Here is a 13,386-nt window from a genome sequence, read left to right as displayed (position 1 = left end):
GATTGTGATGGATCTTTTTGATGTGCTGTTACATTCAGTTTGCCAGTACTTTGTTGAAGATTTTTGCATCAATGTTCATCATAGATATTGGCTTGAAGTTTTCTTTTTTAGTTGTGTCTCTGCTGGGTTTTGGTATCAGGATGATGTTGGTCTTATAAAATGGGTTAGGGAGGATTTCCTCTTTTTGTATTGTTTGAAATAGTTTCAGAAGGAGTGGTACCAGCTTCTCTTTGCATATGTAGAATTCAGCTGTAAATCCGTCTGGACCTGGAATTTTTTTGGTTGGTAGGCTATTAATTAGTCTCCTGAACTTCAGACCTTGTTATTGGTCTATTCAGGGATTCAACTTCTTCCTGGTTTAATCTTGGGAGGGTGTAAGTGTCCAGGAATTTATCAGTTTCTTCCAGGTTTACTGGTTTATGTGCATAGAGTTGTTTGTAGTAATCTCGGATGGTAGTTTATATTTCTGTGGAATCAGTGGTGATATCCCCTTAATCATTTATTATTGCATCTATTTGATTCTTCTCTCTTTTATTTTTTATTAGTCTGGCTAGCAATCTATTTTGTTAATATTTTCAAAAACCCAGCTCCTGGATTTATTGATTTTCAATTTTCACAATAGGGTGTTGATTTTAGATCTTTCCTTGCTTCTCATGCTGGCATTTATTGCTATAAATTTCCCTCTAGACACTGCTTTAAATGTGTCCCACAGACTGGTATGTTGTGTCTTTGTTCTTATTGGTTTTGAAGAACATCTTTATTTCTGCCTTCATTTCATTGTTTATCTAGTCGTCATTCAGGAGCAAGTTGTTCCATTTCCATGTAGTTGTGCAGTTTTGGGTGCATTTCTTAATCCTGAGTTCTAATTTGATTGCACTGTGGTTTGAGAGACTGTTATGATTTCCATTCTTTTGCATTTGCTGAGGAGTAATTTACTTCCAATTATGTGGTCAGTTTTAGAGTAGGTGCAATGTGGTGCTGAGAAGAAAGTATATTCTGTGGATTTGGGGTGGGGAGTTCTGTAAATGTCTGTTAGGTCTGCTTGGTCCAGATCTGTGTTCAAATCCTGGATATCCTTGTTGATTTTTTTTTTTCCTGGCAACTTTCATTTAAATCCTTGTTGATTTTCTGTCTCATTGATCTAATATCGACAGTGGAGTGTTAAAGTCTCCCAGTGTTACTGTGTGGGAGGCTATGTCTCTTTGTAGGTCATTAAGAACTTGCTTTATGTATCTGGGTGCGCCTGTATTTGGTACATATATATTTAGGATGGTTAGCTCTGCTTGTAACATTGATCCTTTTACCATTATGTAATGCCCTTGTCTCTTTTGATTTTTATTGGTTTGGAGTCCATTTTATCAAAAACTAGGATTGCAACCCCTGCTTTTTTTTTGCTCTCCATTTGCTTGGTAAATCTTCCTCCATCCCTTTATTTTGAGTCTGTGTGTATCTTTGCACGTGAGATGGGTCTCCTGAATACAGCACACTGATGGATCTTTACTTTTTATCAAGTTTGCCAGTCTGTGTCTTTTGATTGGGGCATTTAGGCTGTTTACATTTAATGTTAATATTGTCATGTGTGAATTTGATCCTGCCATTTTGTTAATGGCTGGTTATTTTGCCCATTAGTTGACACAGTTTCTTCATTGCATTGTTCATCTTTACCATTTGGTACATTTTTGCAGTGGCTGGTATTGGTTGTTCCTTTCCATGTTTAGTGTTTCCTTCAGAAGCTCTTGTAGGGCAGGTATGGTGGTGATGAAATCTCTCAGCAACTGCTTGTCCATAAGGACTTTATTTCTCTTTCACTTATGAAGCTTAGTTTGGCAGGACATGAAATTCTGAGTTGAAAGTTCTTTTCTTTAAGGATGTTGAATACTGACCCCCACTCTCTTCTGGCTTGTAGGATTTCTCCAGAGAGATCCACTGTGAGTCTGATGGGCTTCCCTTTGTGGGTGACCTGACCTTTCTCTCTGGCTGCCCTTAGCATTTTTTCCTTCATTTCAACCCTGGTGAATCTGACGATTATGTGCCTTGGGGTTGCCCTTCTTGAGTAATATCTTTGTGGTGTTCTCTGTATTTCCTAGATTTGAATGTTGTCCTGCCTTGCTAGGTTGGGTAAGTTCTCCTGGGTAATATCCCAAAGAGTGTTTTCAAGCTTGGATTCATTCTCCCTGTCACATTCAGGTACACTGATCAAGCCTAGATTATGTCTTTTCACATAATCCCATATTTCTTGGAGGATTTGTTCATTTCTTTTCACTCTTTTTTCTCTAATCTTGCCTTCTCATTTTATTTCATTGAGCTAATCTTCAATCTCTGATATCCTTTCTTCTGCTTGATCAGCTTGGCTATTGAAACTTGTGTATGCTTCGCGAAGTTCTCATGCTGTGTTTTTCAGCTCCATCAAGTTGTTTATGTTCTTCTCTAAGCTGGTTATTCTGGTTAGCATTTCATCTAACCTTTTTTCAAGGATTTTAGTTTCTTTGCATTGGGTTAGAACATTTTCCTTTAGCTCAGAGAAGTTTGTTATTACCCACCTTCTGAAGCCTGCTTCTGGCAGTTTGTCAAACTCATTCTCCATCCTGTTTTGTTCCCTTGCTGGTGAGGAGTCGTGATCCCATGGAGAAGGAGAGGCGTTCTGGTCTTTGATGATTGCATCCTTTTTGTACTGGTTTCTTCCCATCTTCATGGATTTATCTATGTTTGATCTTTGAAGTTGGTGATTTCAGATGGGATCTCTGAGTGGACATCCTTTCTGTTGATGTTGAAGCTATTTCTTTTTGTTTTTTTTAGTTTTCCTTCTAACAGTTGGGTCCCACTGCTAGAGGGACTGCTGGAGGTCCACTCTAGACCTTGCTTGCCTGGGAATCACCCATGAGGGTTGCAGAACAGCAAGTATTGCTGCCTAATCTTTCCTCTGGTAGCTTTGTCCTGGAAGGGTGCCCGACAGGTGACAGCCAAAGTCCTCCTGTATAAGGCATCTTTTTAGTTATACAGGGGTCAGGGAGCCACTTGAGGAGGCAGTCTGTCCCTTGTCTACCTGCAGAGGTGCTGCTGGGCTGTCACAGACTCAGTCCTGCTGCTGTGTAAGCTTCCTCTGGCTTTCATTTACACAGGTAGGTTTAGACTCGCCTCAGCAATGGCAGACGCCCTTCCCCACACAGAGCTCAGTTGACCCAGATCAAGCTCGAACTGATGTGCTGGCTGCAAAACTCTCAAGTGAGAGGGCTTCAGTTTGCTGGTCTTTGTGGGGGTGGTACCCACCCAGCTGTATCACCTGTCTCCCTGCTTTCAGCTGCCACTCTTTCTGGGGAGAGGGTAGCTCCATCCCACAGGTGCTCTCATTGCTAGTTGAAACATTTGCCCAGATCTGTGCCGACAACCCGCAGTGCCTGCCGGAACTGCCACTCAGATCTATGTAACTCGTGGTGCTTTTGAGCCTGACGGAGATCTCCTGGTCTGGGTCTGTGGGTTGCAGAGGACATGGGAAACATGTAGGATCTGAACCAGAGTGCTGGGGGTGGGGTGGGAAGTCCCCGATTCTCTGGTCAGTTGCACTTCTTGGGTGAGGTGGTGCCCTACCCTGCCATGGTTTGCCCTCCTTGGGCTACACCCACTGTCCAACCAGTGCCATTGAAATGAACCTGGTACCTCAGTTGGAAATGTGGAGGTCATTCACCTTCTGCGTCTCTCTCGCTGGGAGCTGCACTCTGCAGCTGTTCCTATTCAGCCGTCTTGTTGGAATCCCCACTTTCATTTTTTTGTTTTGTTTTCCTTTGTTTAGACAGAGTCTAGCTCTGTCACCAAGGCTGGACTGCAGTGGCGCAATCCGGACACTGCAACTTCTGCCTCCCAGCTCAAGCAATTCTACTGCCTCAGACTACCAACTAGCTGGGACTACAAGTGCGTACCACCATGCCCAGGTAATTTTTGTATTTTTAGCAGAGACAGGGTTTCACCATGTTGGCAAGACTGGTCTTAAACTCCTGACCACATGATCCACCAGCCTCAGCCTCCTAAACTGCTGGGACTACAGGCATGAGGCACCACAGCTGGCCATCCAATTACTCTTCCACCTGTAAACTGCTTTACCCTTACAAACTCCATGTGTGGATTTGGTTCTTGGGGTTCTTGGGAAGCTGCCATGCTATTTTCCCTACACATCATACTTTATATGATTGCAGCACACATTTTACACCTATCCAAGACTCACTGACTCAAGATTTTACCAAAATTCTCTACCACTAAAGCTGAACAATGCATGACAGCCGTTTGGGGATGAATTTCTTTTCAATTCAACTCCACTGTCTAGGCAGTCATCCCTCTAATCCCATCTAATGGATCCACTTCCTGGATCTCTCCATCACATCCTTCCTTTCACTCATCATGCTAGTCTTTCCTGTCCATGAGACACAGGTCGCTGAGGGCCTAACGAAGGGCTGCATCCAGTGAGGTGGGGTGCTTGTTTTTGTGTTTTAGCACCAACCTCTTATGTTCACAGAGCTCTGAGTGTGAGGGACAAGTCCATGTTCCATTAGCTGCGTTCTTTTCTGCCCAGAGTTTCACTGCTCCTTGTCGGCTGCTGTCTCCTCCATGTTGCGAATAGGATTCTCTCCTCCCTTGTGCCAATCTGGAAGGCTCTCAAACTCAGGAAACCTGAGCCCTTTAAGAAGCTGCTTACTAGGAACTAAGGGTGACAAATACACGAAGAGGCAGAACCAGCACTCTTAGCACCTGCTCCTTTTTATACAAGTCCATTTAAAAAGAATAGAATGTTACCTACTAAGTTTACAGTGAGAAGAATTGGAAACCTTGTTAGAAACCACTCTCTATGGCCATGTGGGCTTCTCACAATAAACTCCACAAATGTCCATCTGTTTCCTTGTTGTATGTTTCCATTGTGTGCATGGGTTTGTTAGTGGACATGTGCTGAGAGAAGTGTGTATGGATGGATGCAAGGATGAATGCATGGATATGTTTATGTGCCTGTCTGTGTGAATACTTCTATGCACAGTTATGCATTCATGTGTGTTTATTTATCTAATTATAACTCACCTTTCATCGACGTTTGCCTCCTTGTTTGCTCCTGCCAAGTCATCTGTGAGTAGACTAGAGGAGGATAAAAGAATACAGTCAGACAGGAGACACAATTCGAAATTTACTTTTCTGGGAAAACTAGCTTTCATTACTCAACACATAAATCAGTTAATTTCTGACTATTCATTTGTATAACACTGTTTGGTTCTGAAATGTCTCTTTTTAAAATTAAAAATGAGGATATATATGATGGCAACCAACATCTTAGGCTGGGGAAAACAGTAATGCTTCCATCTTTAAGTAAACCTCTTTATTATGACCTCAGTCCCAATGTGTGACAGCTTTTGCAAGGGCAGTTATTTGAAACTCAACTTTTGTTTGGAGGTAGTCAGCCCTCTTATTTCACTGAATGCCCTGTTTCAAAGGTCCTTCATTACCTGCTACTTTCCCCCAGCATGGGTGTCTTCCCAGCCCTATAAAAGGAGTCAAGTAACTAGAGGTCTGACACACAGGCACAATCCAGTATGATGGTAATTTGAGGTTTGGAGCACCAGCCTCAATGGTGGCAGAATTCTGGAGGCTGGAGGACTCCAAGGCTGTTAGCTCTGTTCCTTTCTGCTGAGAGCTTCACAGGTCCCTGACTACTTCCTCCTCCTCCTTGCTCCAAATAGGATTCTCTCTTCCTTTGGCCCACCCTAGTATGTCTCATAAACAGAAAATCTGACTCTCCAAGGTATTTTTGACTGCTATGAACTATGGATGACAAGATAGTAACAGACTGAAGCCTCCCTCTCTAGTCTGTTACTCTTTTTTCCTAAACAACTGTAAAAGTGTGGACATTTACCTATATGTGATACAGTGAGATGATAAAGAAACTGTGTCAAAGACACTCTGTATTGCCATGGACACTCCTGAGAGTAAATCCCACTAATCTCAATCTCTTTCTCCGTCCCTTTTTTGTCTGTGTGTGTGTGTGTGTGTTTATTGTTTTTTCTTTTTTGTTTCAGATGGTGTTTTGCTCTTTCTGCCCAGGCTGGAGTACAGTGGCACCGTCTCGGCTGACTGCAAGTTTCACCTCACAGGTTCAAGGAATTCTCCTGCCTCAGCCTCTTAAGTAGCTAGGATTGTTGTATTTTTAGTAGAGACGAGATTTCATCATGTTTGCCAGGCTGGTCTCAAACTCCCGACCTCAGGGTATCTGCCCCCCTCAGCCTCTCAAAAGTGCTCAGATTACTGGTATGAACCACTGCACCTGGCCATGTGTTCATCTTTTATAACTCACATGTTATTGGTGGTTCTATCAATGATGAGTCCCTCCAGGGCATTCAGATGAGGTGGTTCTATCAATGATGAGTCCCTCCATGGCATTCAGATTCAGGACTAAAGGACAAATATTGTTGAGTCAGACACGATGTGTAATTCTAATGTTTTGCATCAACTAGCTCCAGTTACTCTATGAGTTATTCCCTGATTACATTTTAAATATTCACATGTATGTATATCACTAAATTGACCTGGGATGGCATATTTTAAATTAGAAATGAGGTTTTATATACTAACAGTGACTATCATAGGCTGTGAACATAGCGATGCATCCGGATTAAGTAACTGTATCTTTATCTTAATGTATAACAGCATTTTTGTAGGGCTCTTAATTCCAGTCCAACTTTAGTTTGTAAGTCCCTCTCATTCTCAATCACCTCCAGTCACCTTTTCTACTTTCACTCATCCTAGTTGTCTTTCCTGCCCAACAGTCAATAGACATTTTAATCTCACAATCTACTTTTTGTTAACTAAATCACCCTGTTGACATTTCACAAATATGTAAAAGTAGCTGTTAGACATTCTATTAAGTCCTCCTGGTAAAAATTGAAATGTATGGAGATTGCATCTTTGCATCATCTTCCTATATCCCACTTTTAAACATTTTTTTTGCACTGAAAATGGTAATTCTTCAAATGAATTTTTAGATATCATACATGCCTAGTAAACTTCAAATCTGCAAGTGATAAACAGATAAACTGCACAGGAAACATTTTTTTTTGTTTTTCAGATGTAGTTTGTTTTTCTCTGTCTCCCAGGCTGGAGTGCAGTGGCGGATCTCGACGCTCTGCAACCTCTGCCTCTCAGGTTCAAGCGATTCTGCTGCCTCAGGCTCCTGAGTTAGCTGGGGACTACAGGTGTGCGCCACCATGCCCGGATAATTTTTGTATTTTTAGTAGAGACAGGGTTTCACCATATTGGATAGGCTGGTCTCAAACTCCTGACTTCCTGATCTGCCCATCTCAGCCTTTCAAAGTGTTGGGGTTACAGGCATGAGCCACTGCACCCAGCCAGGAAACACTTTTGTCAAACACACCAGCATTTTATTTTGTAGCATCCTTAGGCCATATTAAGGGACTTGTTAAGTTGGCATCTCATAAAGTGTATGGAATAAAACACTAATTTGGGGAGATGTTAAACGGGAGTAATAACAACATTAGCACTTGCTTTATTTAAATGTAGAAAATTAATTCAAAATATAAAAAAAAATTTGGTGAATATATTTTTAATCTTAGGAAAGAACTTTCTGAGTATAACACAAACAGCATTAGTCATGAAAGTGTCAATTATATTTTAGCACATGAAGCTTATTATGAAGCTCTATGTAAGGCTGCTGTATTTCACTTTAAACACCAAATGCAAAAGCATTATTAGAGATTTGCCACATGGAGTGGTGATATGACCAATTTATTTGAACAACAAAATTCTTTGTATCTAAAAGATATGGTAAATATGACTTAGCTCACTGACGACCTAACTTTTTAGAAGGAATTTTAGAATGAGTGTCTAGAAAACTATTATTTTCCCATGAATAATTCTGAGACTGAATTTCACAAACCTGAATTCCTCCCATCTCCAATATATACTATGACATCACCTTTCATTGTTGACTTCAGCACAGATTTCTGATGTCAATTCATTGGGATCAGGGAAAAGGATTAAAAGGTAAATAGGAAGAAACAACATAAATTCATAAACTCCTTTTTTTTTTTTTGGTTCAAATTGGCTATGATGGTACTACAAATTACAATGTGTTGTCTAAAAAATTCTCATGTAAGGCTATTATTTGCCACCTGGGACTTCATTTTTCTGTAGAAAGAAGTCAGTCTTTATGTGTTGGTAATAAAAATTGTTTAGGACTCTCAAAAAAGTCTATCACTGAACCTGATCATCATGTGTGACATCAAATTGAACTTAAATTTGCTTAGAATTTGTGTTCCATTTGTAGGCACACACTGTTCTTGCCCATTTTGATTTCCTAATTCTCAAGTCCCTCCACCACCTTCATGCTCTTCGTGAGTCACAGGTATCTTTGCTTCCTCTCAAATAGGATCAAGAGACTAAACCTGAGGCAAGAGCTCCATCCAATGTGATGATAGCTTTGGGTTTGGGACACCAGCACTGAAGGGTGAGGGACAGATACAGGGTCTCTTACCACTTTCTTTCTGCTGAGGCCTCGTCTGCTGCTTGTCCAATGCTACCACCTTCTTTTTCCAAGTAGGATTCTCTCCTCTCTTGGATCGCTCTTGATAGAGTCTCATACATAAGCATTCTGATAGTTTCCTAAGGGTTTTGGCTGCTAATTACTAAGGGTCACAAATAATCTTTGAGTGCCAAGTGTCCCTCTTCTGACCTGATCTTACTTTTTCCACTTAGGTTCAAAAACAACATTACCTAAAGATGCTTATAGTCTTTTATGGAAAGCTGTTATTGCCATTGATGCTTCCAGTATTTTTCACCACTTAGATCAGTGAACTCACCCATTGTGGCCATAGTTGTCAGAGCATACGGTAGAAGCTGTTAATGAATCCATAATTCTACCAGAGAGTAAAAAACACATACAAAAAATAAAGTCAGATATTTTGGAAGGCAATCAGGATGTTAATCTCGACGGTATTTCAGGACACAAAAAGTAAAATCAGAGGAATTTGTAAAATCAGAGGAATTTTGACAAAAACTAAAACAATTTCAGGGTACAGCACTAGTACTTCTGAGATGGGGGGTGTGTGTGTGTGTGTGTGTGTGTGTGTGTGTGTGTGTTTCTGTGTGTGAAAGAATACAGAAAAAAGAAAGAAAATGTCAGAAAAATGAATGTTCCTATATCAATGGCTAGTTCCTGGTCATCCTTGGAAGGAAAAATAAACAAGTAGGTAAGTCAAGGATAGCCTAAATTATGTTTAAAAGATTTTGTGAACTGAATGAAAGCAGATTTTATATTCAGAATGATTTTTTTCTTTTTGTCTGGATTCATTTTTTTAACTTATATATAAGGCTATATTTTACAAAATCAAGACTTCCTAGCACCCAAACCACTGGCTTGGCTAACTTATCTCTCTACAACTCCATTTCCTCATCTGCAAGTTAAGACACATGCAAAACACACTCCACATCTATACACTTTGTAAACCATGCTGAATATTCAGCATTTTGCAAATACTGTTTTTTAAGCAGCTTGCCCTCTGCACCATATATTATGCCATAAAAATCGGTATGTGGCAATATAAACTGATAGGTATTTTTAGTTTCAAATACATGAACATTCTCATCGAAGTAACACACTTCCAAGACTCAAGAATTAATGCTCTTAACCACAGTTTGCTAACTTTTCAAATGTTTAAATAAGTTGAAGAAACTGATTGCACACATTTCTTTGCTGACGATAAAAACTGGGATTCTCTAAGAGTGTGCTGAGGTTTCTGAACTTACTTGACCATAGAACCTCTTTCTCACAAAGGAAATGTGTGAGAAACACATTTTGGAAACAATATATTCATTGGTATCTTTTTATGTCTTTAAGTAAAAGTCCTCCTACACAAACTAATTTTGGACTCTGATCAATAGCTGAAACCTTTAAGCGCAGATAGACATTAATATTGTGCTATTCTTTCAGCCTGTGAGGAAAGGAGTATTGGAGTTCAGATTATCAAATCTCCTTAGCCTGGTCTGAAGGCCATGAAAGGAACCTTTCAAGTTCTAAGTGGGTGTTCTCATGTCCTTGAATGGCTCATGGAAATTCATCTAGGTCTCAGGAAAAAGAATATCTTTTACAAAAAGAAAGGCATCTATAGGTATCCCCTGCTTTTCGGCAGGAAGAACAACTGGATTGTCTATGCAGAATACACTAGTAAGTCATAACAGGAAAATGTTCAGAACATCAAAAAGGTAAGAATTTGACTTTCTGACATAAACAGCCTTATTGAATGATTACTGGATTTTTCAGATATCTTCTACTGACTGAGGAAAAGAACTGGAAGACACTCAAATTACTCTTCAGATCCAGATGACAATTCAGGACCACTGAGCAAGTTCCTTGGGACACTAATCTCCAAAAAGGGCACAAGACATTCATAGAGGTTACCTGAACTCTTTTCAGGGAGAGTATTGCATGAAGTCTGAAATAATACTTTGATAAGCTGCTTGGGGTCACAGAATGACTTCCCCCATGGGACATGAATAAGTAGATAGCTAAATTGCCTTCTAAGGAAGGTGAGAATTGCAGACTCTCCTAAACTAATGTGGTCATGCAGAATTCTTAAGTGCTTTTTGGTAGATAGTAACAACCACAGAAGTTTGAGTTAGGTGAAGGTTAGCTACACCTTTATAATCATGCTACCACGTTATAATGAAAAGTAGGTCTCCATATCTGCCACACATACAGATATTCATTTAACAAAACATTCAGTAGCAAGCAGGCACAGTTTGTAAGCTTCCATAAGCTTTCTGAACTTTAGGTGCTCCAAGCATGAAAGGTTCATTCTCAACAGATTCCTAATATTCCAGAGGCCAAAATCTTCCTAAACCTTCCTAGAGATAGGACCATATGAGGAACAAAGCCTTGGGTGTCATATCTAAGTATACACTAAAGGCCACACTCATATTCATTTATCCTGTTTAGGCAAAGGTTGGGCTGTCTCCAAAATACTTGAGCTATTCACAGATCTTAAAATGTCATATAATTGTAACATCCATCATGCTGCTTTGTAAGCCACCAATCTCTAATAAAAACCCATTGGTGACCTTCACTGTAATAATTAACAATGTTTCAGGTGTTAATTGAGATGGGACCACTGAAGCCCTTTTGGTGGCCATCTCTGTGGAGTGGCTTCCTGAGCTAAACACTAGCTCGCCATCTTTGAACACAGCATTCACCATTAGGACAACCAGCCTCCCCTATGGGAAAGATTAAAGCAACCAGTAGATGCATATTATCACGCTGCCTAAAATGTCCCATTTTTAAGAACATTAACAGGCATTGAGTGAGGCTTTTTATTTTAAATTTTTTTTCTATTTCTATTATTTTCCTATCTAATTATTTTTCTGTTTCTATTTGCTGGGTCACAGACAGCAGCAAATTCCATACCTTCCGGGTTACACCAGCTCATGTGCAGTAGGACTATAAATATCAAAATTCTCAGTCTACCACCTTACGCTCCAGAGATGTGACCCTAGCACATCTTTGGACGTGAACTAGGGAAACCCAAGACAGAGCTGGATTTCTGGGAGTTTTTCCCTATAAGCCCTGGACCTGCTTACCTGTAGGTCAGACTGCTTCAGGGGCCACTGCCGTTCAAAAAGCCTGGGGTCAGCTCAGCTGCGAAAATGACACAAGTCTCAGGTCCCATGTCATCCATACAGTTTTCTCTAAGAGAAATTTATTCAAGATCCTGTTAGCAGTTTCATCTCCTGCTGCCTTTCAGTATTATGGCTTTTCCTTTTTTCCTTTTTTATTTTTAATTTCCCAAAACTAAGCTTGTTAAATCAAATCTTTACCCCATTCCTGGCAAGTAACAAGGTTACTGCTATTTGGCCCTACACCCATGGTCCTCCTGCACCATGAGGATAAGGGGACTCTGGGAGGGGAAAGGAATGTCAATTAGTGATCTCCACAGCTCTGGTATAAGCAAACTTTCCTGTCTCTGGGCCCCAGAGACCTCCATCTAGTTCCCCCCGACCAAAACTTTACCTGATTTTAATCCTCCTGATGAGGATGAGAGGACAACATTAGCCAACAGATAGGGCAGAGGATGGGATGGGACTCCCTTGCTCAGAGACCCTCACCTCTAGGTCTTTACCTTAGCTCATATTGAGAACAAGTGAGTACTGGGATAAGAACTCTGTGTCCATGGCAACCCCAAACAATCCTGGTGCTCTTAAGATTCTCAAAGAGTGAGGAATAGAATAAGCTTGGTCCAAGACTGCAGACTTAAAATCATGCTGTTCTGCCACACATGCAGATACTCATTAAAGATGAGGGAGAAGGCATGGGGTGAGGGAGAATGTGCCAAAACCAAAGACCCCGAAATAATAACCTCAGAGCAGAGACTATCTCTCCAGTTATTTTTTCTTTTGTATGTAATGGAGGGGATTCTTCTTATTTACTCTGATGAAGAAGTTTACATCAAGTGTTCAGCTTCCTTTGTGGGTAAGAGAGAGTAACTATAGGGCTCAGTGTTTTCTAGACAGTATTAAATTTCACTAAAACAGGCAAGGTTGATAGGACTTGGGGGAAAAACTTCATTTACTCAAGCTATCATTTTATAAGATTGTGAGAAAAAGAAAACAAACAGTTGTACATTTAAAATACACTCATATTCTACCTAGAAGAGAGGATTTTGAATGTTCTTACAGCAAAGAAATGGTAAATGTTTAAGGCAATGGGTATGCTAATTACTACGATTTGATCATGATACAATGTATAAATGTACTGAAACATCACATTGTACCTCATAAATATGTACAATTTATTATGTGTCAATTAAAATTTTGATTACAAGAAAAAATAAACTTCAGTTGTAAGAAAACAACCCAACTTTTTAAAAATGGGTAAAATACGTGAACATAGACTTCACTAATAAAGATTTGCAACTGGCAAATAAGCAAATGAAAAGATGGTCATCACTAGCTACTGGAGAAATGCAGATTAAAACAATAAGAAACCACTAGATATCTATTAAAATATCTAAAATTAGAAAGATGGCGTGTTGACACAGAGAGAGAGAAACTGAAACTCTCATACAATGCCAGGAATATAAAATGCTAGATCCACTTTGGAAAACAGTTTGGCAGTTTCTTAAGAAGTTGCTTAGGCCTTCTGGTTCCCACTCTAACGTGTATAGAACTTAGAAGTCATCACTCCCATCTTCACAACAAGAGAAAAGATAATCAAACTGAAAATCAACAACTTTTCTTAGATCTATCAGAGAATAGAGGTCACAGGGCAAACCACTTCCTGAAAAACTAGAGAGATGGGTGACTACAGAAAATCACAAGCAGAAGCCACTTGTTTACCAACAAGTGCTGGTA

At 40.0% G+C, this 13,386-nt stretch overlaps 1 long non-coding RNA gene across 2 annotated transcripts in view; it reads left to right on the top strand.

The window, feature by feature from the left end:
* Positions 1-13,017, top strand: part of LOC135273862 (uncharacterized) — a 56,478-nt gene extending 43,461 nt beyond the window's left edge. The window contains exons 2-3 of one of the 2 annotated variants that reach the window (XR_010341652.1): positions 6,048-6,122; positions 10,304-13,017. This is a non-coding gene — a long non-coding RNA (uncharacterized LOC135273862). Of the gene's footprint in view, positions 1-6,047; positions 7,221-10,303 lie in introns of both variants that reach the window. The other variant, XR_010341651.1, reaches the window with a different exon arrangement.
* Positions 13,018-13,386: the final 369 nt, after the last annotated feature.

This window comes from Aotus nancymaae, unplaced genomic scaffold (genome assembly GCF_030222135.1).
Source record: "Aotus nancymaae isolate 86718 unplaced genomic scaffold, 86718_ANA_hifiasm-v0.15.2.pri h1tg000009l, whole genome shotgun sequence".
Lineage (NCBI taxonomy): Eukaryota > Metazoa > Chordata > Mammalia > Primates > Aotidae > Aotus > Aotus nancymaae.
The sequence above is the reverse complement of the archived record's forward strand: the minus strand, read 5'-3'. Positions and strand labels throughout refer to the sequence as shown.